This window comes from Lolium rigidum, chromosome 4 (genome assembly GCF_022539505.1).
Source record: "Lolium rigidum isolate FL_2022 chromosome 4, APGP_CSIRO_Lrig_0.1, whole genome shotgun sequence".
In the NCBI taxonomy this organism is placed as follows: domain Eukaryota; kingdom Viridiplantae; phylum Streptophyta; class Magnoliopsida; order Poales; family Poaceae; genus Lolium; species Lolium rigidum.
The window spans coordinates 164,777,266-164,791,904 of NC_061511.1; the positions used below are offsets into that span (position 1 = coordinate 164,777,266).

Below are 14,639 nucleotides of genomic sequence, written 5' to 3' on the forward strand. Positions count from 1 at the left end.
CGCATCCGCAATGGATTCAGCATGGTTCACCAGGCAGTTGAAGTCGGTGGCGCGGAGCTTCCTGTTGCAGAAGGGGCACTTGTAAATGCCTCGAGCAAAGGGGCCATCGTAATGGCCGGATTGCAGCCTCCTGAGGACGTGACGAGTCTTGGTGTGGAAGGATTCGTCGTCGCTGTCGATGTCGCTGCTCTGCACCTGTCACGTAGCACCAAAGATCGTGCAAAAAACACGGAGTCAATTGCAACGATGATGGAACAGAGAGTGAACAAAGATCATGCATGATAATATGGGCTCGAAAAAAACAGGTAGCCTCAGTTACATTGGACACACTTATATCCAGGATTTGAGTCAGTAAACCAAAGATCATGCACAACAAATTTGAACACACCAATTATTTACTGACCAAACCCTGAATCAATTTGTGCCCAAATATTCATCATCATCGGCACAAATCTTAAACAAAAGCAAATCACAAGCACTAATAACGCAAGATCTAACACAAAAGGATTGAACTAGAAACAGACGCACCATAATAACGCTAGATCTAACACAATGGATTGAACTAGGAACAGACGAACCCTAATAACGCTAGATCTAACACAAAAGGATTGAAATGGAATAAGAACAAGGGAGCAAAGGGTTACCTCCGGCTCGTCGTCGACGATGCTGGTGTCGTAGGGGTTCTCCGGCGCGACGTACGGCACTAGTTCGTATGGGTCCCAAGCGACGGGGGCCTGGACGGGGGCCTGGACGGTGGCGGCGGCCGATGCGCCGGCGGCTGATGCGCCGGCTGCTACTTTGGAAGCAGCGACAGGGGCCTGGACGGGGGCAGCGGCCGATGCGCCGACGGCTGATGCGCCGGCTGCTACGTTGGAAGCAGCGACAGGGCCTGGACGGGGGCAGCGGCCGATGCGCCGGCAGCTGATGCGCCGACAATGGGCATCTCATTCTTCTCCATCGCCGGCGGTTTTCTTCGGGGTTTTTTCTTCGGTTGTGGAGAAGATGATGAGACAGGAGAGGCGGTTGCAGTGAGAACGTGCGTCGAGGGAGAGGAAAAGGGCTCTATAAAGACGAAGGTGGCGTGTACCGCAACACGCATCCGCTATGCACGGCTGCAGCGTGCACCGCGACACGAGTCTAACCCTGGGACGTTTGGTGTACTCAGTTATAACCTCGGGCCTTATACAGAAATTTTTATCTGTACTCAGTTTTCCCCTCGAGTACTTAGACTGGCAAGTGCAATATACTCAGTTTTACCCTCAAGTAGCTAGTCAACGGAGAGTCAACAAATGAGATTAACATATCTAATTGAGGCATTTCATGCGCAAAAAAATTCAAAAAAATAAAAACATAGTGGCACCTACTCATGGAGTCTTCCTACGGAACCTGCCACCAAGAAAACCTTAACAAACATATATAAATCAAGTTTTACCACAAATTTCCACTTCTCAGAATCACTAGTGTAGCTATGAAGATGCATGGTTTTCCACTCAAACCCCTTTGCAAAACATCTTCCCCAAAAACATAGTTTGTCTAAATGATGCCATAATTGTCACACTCATGTATATTTGAATTGCAAATAATTTGATGTAGCCCAATATGAATTATATTGTACAAAACACGCATTTTTCATTTTGTAATTCTTTTTGTTTGAATCTCTTAGTCTATTTACTATTTATGTGCCCTTGGATTGTTAGTACTACTCAGTTTTGCCCTCAAGTTCCGTCACAAATGCTCTCGAAGCCCAAACTTATCCCGATTGGTTGAGCCGTTGTCACACGGATCGACTCCACGAACCGTTGATCAACTGATCTAACGGGCAGTATACCCCTCCCCGTCTCTTCGTGGCCACCCCTCTCTCTCTCTTCGTGGCCACCCCTCTCTCTCTCTCTTTGTCGGTGGATGCATTATTGTCACCCCTCTAACAATTATCAACTATCTTTCGCTTTCCTTTTTCATTTAGGGGATATAGTTTTGACATATAGTTTTAGTAATTTGAAACGGCCCAAAAGTGGTATAATTTTGGTATAAACATGAGGCATACATATTTGCGGATTTCGGTGAATGCATTATTGTCACCCCTCTAACAATTATCAACTATCTTTCGCGTTCCTTTTTCTTTTAGGGGATATAGTTTTGGCATATAGTTTCGGTAATTTGAAACGGCCCAAAAGTGGTATAATTTCGGTATAAACATGAGGCATACATATTTGCGGATTTCGGTGAATGCATTATTGTCACCCCTCTAACAATTATCAACTATCTTTCGCTTTCCTTTTTTTAGGGGATATAGTTTTGGCATATAGTTTCGGTAATTTGAAACGGCCAAAAAGTGGTATAATTTCGGTATAAACATGAGGCATACATATTTGCGGATTTCGGTGAATGCATTATTGTCACCCCTCTAACAATTATCAACTATCTTTCGCTTTCCTTTTTCTTTTAGGGGATATAATTTTGGCATATAGTTTCGGTAATTTGAAACGGCCCAAAAGTGGTATAATTTCGGTATAAACATGAGGCATACATATTTGCGGATTTCGGTGAATGCATTATTGTCACCCCTCTAACAATTATCAACTATCTTTCGCTTTCCTTTTCTTTTAGGGGATATAGTTTTGGCATATAGTTTTGGTAATTTGAAACGGCCCAAAAGTGGTATAATTTTGGTATAAACATGAGGCATACATATTTGCGGATTTCGGTGAATAGATTATTGGGAGCCCTAGATTATTTGTCACCCCTCTAACAATTATTGGGAGCAGTCCAATATAGTTGGTAATTTCGGTGAATGCACACACTTACTATGAAAACAACTACAAGTACATGTAACTGAATAATGAATTTGTAACAAGGTATCCCTTGTAACAACTTCTAGCGCCTGGTGAGCAATGATAAGAATCCGATTGCAATTATACAAAAAAAAAACAACCAGCCATCAGATTAGCTTGCTTCTTCAACTCGATTAGCTGCCTTAACTGCTTGTTCATTTTCTTCAGTTCTCCCTTCACTTCCACCAGTCCTGCATTGGGAGTATTAGGCATAATCGGAACGGCTCCTCTCTCCGCCGCATTCTCTACAACAAGTCCCCCCTCCCAAATTGCGCTCCCCAATAGCGCCAATTGATTCCTGCAATTGAAGCCTCTGAACGTACACATCGATGCACTCGAAATGCCTGCATTTCTTCAGGATCTGAAAACAACAACGGGAAACCTAAATCGATCCCAAATTCGAGGGAATAGCAAGAAAATCGAGAGAAAACAGAGAAATTGGAGCGAGATCTAACCTTATCCCCCTCTCTATATGGCAAGCTCTCGCATGCAAGGAACTCACGTCCACGGTTGCCGTTCTCATCCGTCTTACAGATCGACCGCTTCGCAGGCTCTCGGCGTGGGCGGTCGGGGCATCTTGTCAAAGGCACGGGTCCATACTGCGACCATGAAGAACGGGAGGTCGAAGAGAAACTAGACATCACCCGCCCTGCCGGAGAAGGGTTGCCGCCGGCGGAGAAGAAGAACAATGGGGCGCGGGGAAAGAAAGGGGAAGCAATGGCACGGGCACGGGCGCGGGGCTGGCTCGGGCTCCCATTTTGCAACGGTCACCTGGGTAAGTTGTGGGTCCGGCGCACTAACGTGGACAAGTTGTGGGTCCCACGATGATCTGGATAAGTGAAGACGTGTCCACTGCGGGGCACCAACAGCGGCCCCACTTGCCAGCACCAACCAACGTCAACTAAACGGGAATCCTCCGTCCGAGCTCCTTCTGCGGGTTTCAGACAAGGTCTTGGGGAAACTGAGGAAAACTAAGGGGCTGGGGAAAACTGAGCACAACTAAGGAGCTAGGGGCATGAAAATAGAAATCCCTTTTATTTTAATAGATATAAGAAATTTGTAGGTACGGTCTAGGTAACGCTGTACTAATATTCAAACGGTGCAACATAAATAAATTACATATAAAAACTCTACTTTGATGTCCTCGCCTCGTTGTCCTCACGGTGGCGCTTCCTGCTTGTCACCTCTTCTGAAGAGGCGGTGTTGTTCGACGCGTCGGAGGAACTTGTGTCCTCCTCGTCGTCGACGGTGATCGCCGGTTGCGCCTTCGCCGTCGCTTTCGCCTCCGCCTCCACCTTCGCCCGGGCCGCCGCCGCTTCCTCAGCTTCTTCCTCCTCATCCTCCTCCTCGGCCTCCCATTCCTCCTCACTGTCCGGCGGCGGGGAACCATTGCTGCTAGGCGTTGCAACTTTGTCCCACCAATGGCGTCATCTCGGCGGCTTCCCCTCGTTGTCGGTGTCTGTTGGCAGCTGAGAGAGGTCGCTCATTGTGAGAGAGGAGAGGAGATATGAATTGCGCCGGCCGGTTGTAGATCGGAAAGCGCATACGTAGGGGTCTTATTGAGCGTGGATGAATGGCGGCGCTGATATCGAAGAGAGCGGCGGTTGCTTTTCCGCTGATTTCGCGATCCATTCTGGCGGTTCGTGCGTCGATCGATGCGGTTGCCACTACGACGGTTTCCCTTCCCGGCAACTGCACCGTCGCTAGGTAGGCGGCGGCGTCCATTCGTGAGTCGCTGACGCATCGGGTCCGCGTCTTCTCGCCTCGCATTTCGTTGTGTTCGGCGTGCTCGGAGCATCCCCTGTGTAGCGGGGACGGGCTCAGGCCGCCGGCCATCGTATTGGGCCGCGCCAAACGTAAAGTGGCTTTGGAAAGCGCGGCTGAAAACGAAATTTTATCCGACGCCTTCCAAATTCCTTTGGGAGCCACTTTTAGGACGCGGCTGAAGATGCTTTTGTAGGATGGCAATGCAGGCTGGGCGAGGTCGATGCACTATAGCACGACAGCGCACCATTTCAGGCAAGTAAACGGGGACAATGCCGGCGCAAGTGGACAAGGACGAATAGCACCACATAAGGATGACAATAATGTAACACACTGGTACCAGCTGCATGAGAATGTATCGCTGATCCTGGGAACCGTTCACTGGAATGCATGGAGCTACAACTAGCTCGGCCTCGAGATCCTGCGCCCAAGGTGGCAGGGACAAGGTGCAAGGCGATGTCAACATAAAATGCTATTAGGATCAGCCACACAAACTATTTCCATATCTTCAAGCTGTTCATATATTCGACTTCCTCCATTCATACAAAGAAATCTCAGCTTTATTAAAATTTAGATATATCTATATACTAAACAAGGTTCAGATACATCAAAATTTAGAAAAATTTGAGAGATACTTTTATGGACGGAGGGAGTACAAAAAATTGGCCAGTTTTTAATTACAACGATGTTAGACTATTTGTGTATATTAGGATAGAGATAGACTAGGATTTGGTACCATCTTATACTCCAAGTCTACCTCCCCTTTGTACCTCTATATATACCCCCAAAGGGTCATGGCAATACAATACACAAATTCTAGGGTTCCAATATTTTAATATGGTATCAGAGCGGTTAGTATCGCAGCGCCGATCCTAGGTTCCTCACTACTTCCGCATCGCGCCGCCCCTGGGGAGATCTCTCCTCGGGGGCGCGGCACCTGGTTTCGATCAAAGATCGGATCGGTTCTTAGCTTAGATTAGATCCAAATTTCAAATTCCCAATTTCCATAGATTAGATCTGATTTAGCAAATAAAATCCCTACATCCACGACCCAAGATCCGGTGCAAAGAAGTGCAAGATTTCCTATTTCAATCTGCTTTAGATCGCCTCCGGCGTGAGACCATCGGTGACTCCAAGCGCCGCGTTGCAGGCATTGGCAGGTTACAGGCTCTACATCAACATCTGCCTAAACTTCGCTGCAGCGGTCACGCGCACGAATTACGAGCGCCGCCGTTCAGCCACGCTCCAATCTACGTCTACTCGCGGCGGCGCGTCTCCGTGCTCCCCTCGAGCTGCACCTGCACGTCCGTCCTATCAGACCGGCACCATCAGCACATCTCGAGGAGCCACAGCGCACGCGCGGGAGTCGGCCACACGGACGTCATCTATGCGTGCGTGCATGCGTGCGTGACCAGCCAGGAGCAGCAACTAGCATCGCCACCCGCCCTGCAACAATGAGTTTACACATCAATACATGGATGGCATACACCTACACCAACACCACGGTCTACAATCATGCTACGTGAACTACACCAACGATCTGCACTGCACCGCGAACTACACCACGCTCAACAACTACATATCAAGTCGTACGACTACACCAACATCTAAGTCGAGTTCTACATCGCCAACTACATCGCCAAGGTCTACATTAATATGATCTTCATCGACATCTTCGTCAACACTGTCGTCGCCTACAACCAAAACACTACAACCCGCCACCCCCGCTTTTAGCCACCGCCGCACAAAAAAACGCCGCTGCCGCAGACCCGATGCCGCCGCCGCACTATGAAAAAAACCCGCCGCCACCGTAGAACCGCTGCCGCCGCCGCACTACGACAAAATCCGCCGCCGTCGCAGAATCAATGCCGCCGCCGCGCTATGACAGAAACCCGCTGCCGCCGCCGCGCAAAACCTAAAACCCTATGAACAAAAACGCGCAATTTTTTGCGCCTTCGTCGAATACGGCTACACCACATATGACGACTACGACATCGACCATACCTCGACCACGGCTACATCATGCTCGGCTACCTCGACATCGACATCAACAAAACGTCTACGACAACTCAAGAACTCCAGTCAATAGCGTCGCGTCATCACTTGCGGCCACGACACTCCCGCTGTGACTGCGGGAGGGAAGAGGAGGTACCAGAAGGGGACGCTGATGATGACAAGGAGGAGAAGAGGATGGAAGCTCAAGCCTTCAAATCCAGTCGAAAGCGTCCGCTTCACTCCCACTACGACCGAGGGGGGGATGTTAGACTATACATGTAAATTAGGATAGAGTAGACTAGGATTTGGTACCATCTTGTACTCCAAATCTACCTCCCCTTTGTACCTCTATATATACCTCCAAAGGGTTATGGCAATACAATACACAAATCCTAGGGTTCCAATATTTTCAATAAAGGCAACAACAATTCATCATACACCTAGCATACATTTATAGTGAAGAACCCAACGTCTCAACTTCACCTTAGCGCATTTATCTTTCATTTAGAGCATCTCCAGTCGCGTCCCCCAAACCGTCTCCCAAAGCGATTTGGGGCGCGCCGGACAAAAAAAGCGTTCCAGCCGCGTCCCCCAAAGCCCTTTTTCGTCCGGCGCGCCCCCATTCGGTGTCCGGCGCCCGAGCCCGTCCCCGTCCCACGGGGGACGCACCGGGGACGCCGGACACAACGAAAGCGAGGCGGGGAGTGGCGGGGCCGACCCGTCAGCCGGCACAATTAATTTAAACCTAACCGTCGCCTACCTCGCGACGGAAGTTATTGGCGCGCGGCCGACGGTGCGGTTCCCGCGAGGGCGCAGCCGACGCGTCCCGTCGCGCCTAGCTCCGCGTGCCGGCGTTAATGAGCGCCACCGCTCCTCCGCCTCCCTCCGGCCTATAAAAGGGGCGCCTCTCATCGTCCCTCTCCACACACAAACCCTAGCGCCTCTCTCCCAAACCCTAGCCGCCACCATCTCTCAACAAGACTCGACGCTATGTCTGGTAGAGGCGGAGGCGGACCTCGCGGCCGCGGCCGTGGTCGTGGTCGTGGTCGTGGCCGCGGCGCAGCTGAACGCTCGCCGTCGCCTTCCACGCCGCCGCCTTCATCATCGTCGGAGATGGACGTGGAGCCGGACGTCCTGTTCGAGTTCGTCCACGTCCTCAAGGGCGACCCGCGCGGCATCCGGAGGCTGCCGGACTCCTTCGCCGAGTACGTCGGCGGCGTACGCCCGCGCACGATGCATCTGCGGGAGCATTCGTGCGGCTACTGCCGGTGGATCGTCAAGGCGATCTACGACGCGCGCGGCAAGATGTACTTCAACATCGGCTGGGAGAAGTTCGCGCGCCACCACAGCCTCCAAGCCGGCTTCATCCTCGTGTTCTCCTACTTCGGCAACAGGGACATGAGCGTCAAGGTCTTCGACGAGAGGCGCCGCCTCCGGGACTACCACGTCGACAGGGACGACGACAGCACCGACGAGGAGGACGACCGAATGAGTGTTGTTTCTTCGCAGCGAATACGTGCACGGAGGTTTCTGCCCGTTCGCCTCATCGGTAGAACCAACAAGGGCACCATCCTCCCGCTGGATTTTCCAGTTTAGGTGACTGGGTGTGCCCTCGAGTGTTCTTTCTTAGCAGCGAACACACGAAACCTTCGATGCACGGCCTAGTTAGGTTTAGTTTCTTTGCAATATTTTATATTTGTGTCCACCATGGTTCAAACTATGTATTAGTTTGTGGAAAACCATGTTCCAAACTGTGTTTTCGTGTAAACCACGTTCCAAATTATGTATTAGTTTGTGGAAATTGAAATAAAAATGCTAGAAAAATTATTTTAAATGTTTGGGGGCGGCGTTTGGGGGACGCGGCTGGGGAGCGACGTCCCCCAAACGCGGCACGAACGAAACACGTCTCCCAAACGCTCGATCCGGCGCGGTTTGGGGGACGGTTTGGGGGACGCGGCTGGAGATGCTCTTAGGTTGTAGAAAACACCCTAGGCAACTTTTAAACTTTAGTACAATATGAAGTGTGTCTCCTGGTGCTAGTTAGTACCTAAACTGGAAAGACTGGATTAGTTGGTCAATAGTCAATACAACAGAAGAGTATATACTCTCTTCTATAAATTTAGATGTATCTATATACTAAATAGTGTCTACATGACTATATATTTAAATTTTAACAAATATAAGATATTTATTTAAGGACAGAAGTTGTACATATAGTATGATCTATGTAGGAAGGGCACCCACAATGTATAGCCAAATGTGGTTCTATATTTGCTTTTTGGGTTTTGGAACTAGTTCCCTACATTGTGAAGGTAGTTCCAAAAGAAGCAAAAGTGGGAACCGGAGCAAGTAGTTGCTCCGATGCCAAGTTTGTTGCCAAATTCTTGATGGGTTAAAATATACATATCTAAGGAAGAAAGAGAAGATGGTTAAGGTGGGAGAGAGGATGGATGTAAAGAAAAATAATTCTGTTACATTATTTGTGTCAGTATCAGGGCCCACTGTATAGACATTTGGAACTAGGCTACATTGTGGAGGTGTTGCCATATATTGTTTCGATGCCAAATTCTATGTTTTGTCAGATTTGGCGATCTATACATTGTGGATGCCCTAAGTCTCGGGATTGTTATCAAGCTGGTTCTCATTTTCTATCCTCCTAGATTTCCTGCCCAACACACTAGTACAGATCGGGCCTATTATGGACCCAATGTGGCACACAGAAAGCCGTTTCCATGTGTGGTGAGGAATAATGCTGACGCCACAAACAACCAAACAAACCCATACGAAAGCATAAATCACACGAAAGTCATTTCCGGCCCTTCAGGAAAAGTTCACAAACTAGCCGTTTAAAAATATGGATCAGAGTATATGGCCTTCATCGCACACAACTATGACTAACATTATCGTGTGTGAACATTTTGAGATAAGTTTTTAATCTTGCTCGTGTCTTTTCCTCTGCGCCACTCAAACAGTACAATATGTAAAAGTCATGTGCCTAACTTTCGGTCAACACCTGGCCTCTACGCTTTCCTCCGGCGTGTCACGCGTAGCCGACATGTCGGCTTCCTCGGCCGGGCTACAGAAACCCCGCCGCCGCAATGTTTGGCACACCCCACCATTACGGTACACGCGCAGTTCACTTTGTCATGGTTCACACCAAGAAGACTGCTCGCCTCTCGTTTGTCGCACAGTACCCGCAGCCGCAGCGTTGCATTTAGAGCCAGACCCCTCCGCGGGCAGAGAGGGCCCCTCCGGTGGAGGAGCATGCCCCTCAAGTGGCGGAGGAAGCACCTCACGTTGCCGAGGAGGAGCAGTCCCTCCAACTTACTAACAACCAAGACAACGAAGAAGGCGAAATGAATTTGAAGGACATGGAAGAGCGTGCGGAGATGGGCGGCAATGTTGCGACTGCCAAATACAAGCACGACAAAATATCGCAAACGGTTTGTTCAAAGAGACTCGTAGGAAGACGAAGGTATCGCAAATGCTGGAGTAGTTCATCGAGTCGGCGCGGTGCGGGGGAAGAAGTTGTGCACCAAGTGGTGGGAGAACACCTTCGAGACTCTCCGCGAGGATTGGCTGCGTGCATGGCTGTGCGCCAAGAAGAAAGGTAAGAAGGCCGTCCGCGCAGCGCGTGGTCCGCAATTTCCCGTTGACGAGCTTGCTGAGTTGTGGATGATCGCGCTAGCCAGGCGTAGGATCGCTTTCAAAGTAGAAGCATCAGGCACTATCGGCCAGTGCGCCAACGATGCCGAGGCATCAGGCTCTGGAGAGGACATAACCGACGACAATGGAGATGCATCAGACATCGGCATCGTCTACGTATCGTATGGTGACGAGGAGGAAGTTTAGTACATAACATAGTTATTAACAGCTTTATTAAGCTCTATATTAGTTAACAGTATAACTTGCCTACCTAGAAGCCTCCACAGCGATTTGAGAACCTCAACCGTCCGATCGGGTCATCTAAGGGTGTAGACGAGCCAGTAATTCCCGAAGTTGCGTTACGGAAGCTTTCCTTGATCGATCGCGTTTAAAAGGCCGTTTAAAAGGCCCGTTTTCATTACAGGGCTGCTACTCCCTGAATTGAGTTAGGCCGCTCCTGGTTTGTTGGGCCTAAAACGCTCAAACGGGCCATGGTGAGGAGCGGTGAAAGGGGGTCCGAGCATATGGACCGCCGTCCTCGTTCTATCTTCTTCGTCCCTTCGTTGTCCTCCCGCGCCGCCGCGGCTGTCGCCGCCATCACCGATTTAGACTTCTATCTGGCGCCTCTCCCTCTTCTGAGAGTGGAGGCGGTGCCCCAGTCTCCGCAAGCGATGGAGAGACGGCGGCTGGCTGTTGAAGCGGGTAGCAGCGGGCGAGCGACGATGACGGCGGACGAGCGATGGCAAGGGGAAATCGATTGTCAAGGCGTGGTATTGACCCGGAAGAATGGTAGATCTTGGACGTTGTAAGAGCGAGTTTATACTAAGACTAGGTAAATCCTAACCCTGTCTTTTCTTCTTCCTTTATTTTAAGCCCTGAGCCCTTGACGATCTCTATAGTTCTCTTATTTTTCAGCGGGGTGGGCACTTGGCTCTGCCAACCCAGTGGCGTTTCTATCATGGGTTTCAAGGGAAGGGGACTGAAACAAGTATGAAGTATCGTGGAGAAAATAAAGCATTGAGGTGCCTGGTTTAGTTTGTACTCCCTCCGTTCGGATTAAATTGACGCAGAGTGGTGCTAATTCTAGCATGCAAGTAGTGTTGTCTCGCGTCAATTAAATGTGACCAGAGGTAGTATGTGTGAGCTCCTGATTCTATGTTTGCAGTAACCTGTCTAAAGTCAGTGAAACCTGGGATGTTTCGCACGAAGGTTAAGAAGGGAATTTGCATCATATTTCTGTTAGGGGTACTAATACTACTACCTAAAAGTAAAACTTTATGATATGCCTCTTTGTTTTCTAGGAAAATATGCTTCGTTGTTTTCCAGGAAGAATGGCATGCTGAAGAAGCTGTGGGAAACAAACAAACACATTCTTTGCAAGTCCTCGGCACAGCCTAGCAAGGTGGATTAATCTTTTTCATTGCATGCTGTTTCTAGAGTTTATTTACACTTGGTACAATGCTTTTACCAGTTCATGTGTATCTCTTATGTTTTTATTTGAGATGTCCATCCTACACTCTAAAAATTCCTTGTCATACTTTCCAAAATAAGTGCAATTTGTACCATATAACTTGAATTCATAGGAAACATCTATAGGCCGTAGAATTTTCATATATTCTTGTATTGTGTGTACGGTGATAGTTAGAAATGTTTCTTTCTACAAATTTATTTTGCCACTGTGTTGTCACTTGATTAATTCGCTATTCTAGACATTCTCGATTTATTTTGAACCGAAGAGTGTTGACCATTTCCTGAGTGCCAACATTCAGCTTAGAAATGACAAGAGAAGCTCCGCAAGTAATCTGAGGGAGCGGATGAAAACAAAAGAACAAAACGTTAGTGAACAATTGGTATTTTTTATACCTGGTGAATGCTACAGCTCCATCTGATTCTGCCATTCCCGCCATTGGCAATAATGAAATTGATGGTATTGCAGTGTCTTCAAATAATCACTGACGTGCTCTCTATGCTTTAGTATTTGGAGTATCGTTTTTTTATTCCATTTGTTTTTGAAGAATGATCTTATCATAGTAGAATGGTCATCTCATGGTTGTGTGTATGCTCTAATTGTGGAATGCAGTGAATTCAGAAACAGAAGCATATGAGAATGTGGAAACTGGCTTATTGCAAGCAACGTGGAAATGCCCCTAAAATCACAATGTCACCGGGTAATTTTTATTCTGCATCTCTTCATGACCTTGAATATCACCTTTAGCAACAAGTTGTGTGTAAGATTGGCTTGCCTGATTTTTATTTACTGACAAATCATACATTTTCATCGATATTACTACATTTTCCACGCTCTATAAGGAACTTATATCTTTAATGCTTTCTTAGGCTGGACACGATGAAATAATGACGATGGATCTGAGCCTTCTCCCTCCTGTAACTGCCGCTGGTACTGGAGGTGCTTTACGCTTTGCTTACCTTCGTTTCTCCATATATATTGCGGCTTGCCTTCTTTTGCTGCCTCTCCACTCCCCTTGGGCACAGCGCCGCTGCCTCTGATCCCGTCGGCAAGATGCAAGGCAGCGATTTCTTCTACTTTCCGTGGATCTTCAAGGGTGACCGCAAATTGATAGACATGCTACGGGACCCCAACACGTCTGCGGCTGTTTGACGACTTGGTCGACCACCAGTGCCTCACTTCCTGTGGGCATCGACCTTCGCCTCACCATGATGCTCGGCAACTACGACCATGTCTCCTCCAATCGTTTTGGTGGCTGAGAAATGAACCAATGCTGGTGAGCTCCTCTGCAATGCCTCCACATTTGTATTTTTGCAACTCCCTTGCTATTATAAAAACAGTGAACAAACAGAGATCCTTTACTTTTCGCCAGTATTGATTTGCATATATTTTACTGCCCAGCTTATTCTTCCTGTAACACTGACATCGGTAGGTATTGATTTGCTTACTAATCCAGTTTTACTGACCAAGTTCATGCCTTAATAAAACAGGTTATGCAACAGAGGTGGCAGTCAGGTTTGACGTCAGATACAATGCTACACATGTTGTTGTTTGCACGCGCACATTTACACACACACTCTTATTTCAATTTATCAAATGGCATATGTACTGTTTGTACAGATCCGACAAAGGCTAATGGATTATTTAATTTTAGCTGCTTCAAGGTATTCTTGATTGTGGGACTTTTTGAGAAACTTGGATAGTTTGTAATTTGCACGAAAACTGAATTTTGTATGACTCTAAGAGCACTCTTTCATAGATTAATATTTAAAATATGTTGTATTTGTACCTAAGGATCGAGTAACTGATTTTAATATGATGTTAACAATATTTTTTTAGTGGATAATGAAAAAAAAAATGACCTAAGGATTGAGAAACTTAATTTAGGTAGTGCTTCGCAGACCATTATTTGAACAAAATATGCAAAACTAAACATGAGACAATTTACAAGCAATCACAACTATTTTAAAATACTACCCAGGAAGTATGCCCTTGTTCTACTGCTGCCCTAAGGCACGCCCTGTTCTACCTACCACCGTTAGGTTCACTACTTCAAATGAACATAAAATTGTTATTACGTTATTAGGGATGGGTGCGGCAACGCGCGCCATCATGCTCTAGTTAAGTAACAGTAAAATGAAACTAGCTAGGAGCAATCACAACGATTTGAGCTCGTCAGCCATTGGATGGCGCTTACGGACGGACTAGATCCTTCCTCGTCCCGCAGATTTACTCCGTCTTGTACTCTCGTTGGCCGCTTCAGTTTGCTCAGCAACGTAGTTGGGCTGCTTCTCCTGAGATCGACTTGGGCGCCTGGTAGTTAGTTGGGCTCAATATATGTTAAATGGGCTGACACAAGGTTTCCAGGTTCTAATTTGACGAACGATTCGGCAGGAGTCTAAGGTGAGCTTGGACGGTCTCGTTCGGCAGGCCGGGCTTTACCAGTAGATGCAAAAGTGCAGTCGAAACGTCTGGCATTAGCAACTCTTCGCCAATACAATTAAGCGATAGCTGAGGTGTCACAAGAGGATTGAAGTTCATCCGCAGCCGTTTCTAAAAGTCGCTAATGGAGTGGGGACGGGTGGAGGCTACTTATGCAGTCGTTTCTACAAAACGCAATTAAGTTGCAGTTTCGCATCTTACTCTCCCTACATATGCTATGTACAGTCGTCCTGGCATTTTTCTCCCCCCTTTCTCCAGCTAGAACTTGTTGTAGATTAATTTTCCCTTACACTGTAAGTCTATAACCCCTTCACCTGTCAATGTTTGTATTCAGTATGGACACCTTCTAATGTTGTTCTCGGCTGGTACATCTGTTTGCAGATACGGACACCCAAGTTTTCTTGGTGGTTATTGGTTCAAGGAATTCCTAGAAGCTGGTTCTTGGATTGCTATTTTTTTCCGTTGGGGCGTTCTTCCAGTGACGATTTTCAACG

The 14,639-nt window shown here is 47.8% G+C and overlaps 1 long non-coding RNA gene across 3 annotated transcripts; it reads left to right on the top strand.

The window, feature by feature from the left end:
• Positions 1-10,837: 10,837 nt before the first annotated feature.
• Positions 10,838-13,377, top strand: LOC124708818. Of its 3 annotated transcripts, XR_007005346.1 has the most exons (5): positions 10,838-11,067; positions 11,151-11,637; positions 12,316-12,403; positions 12,573-12,979; positions 13,194-13,377. It is a non-coding gene; the product is annotated as an uncharacterized LOC124708818 (long non-coding RNA). The 3 variants fall into 3 exon arrangements; XR_007005347.1 differs by having other exon boundaries at positions 11,135-12,403; XR_007005345.1 differs by having other exon boundaries at positions 11,151-12,403.
• The last annotated feature ends 1,262 nt before the right edge of the window (positions 13,378-14,639 follow it).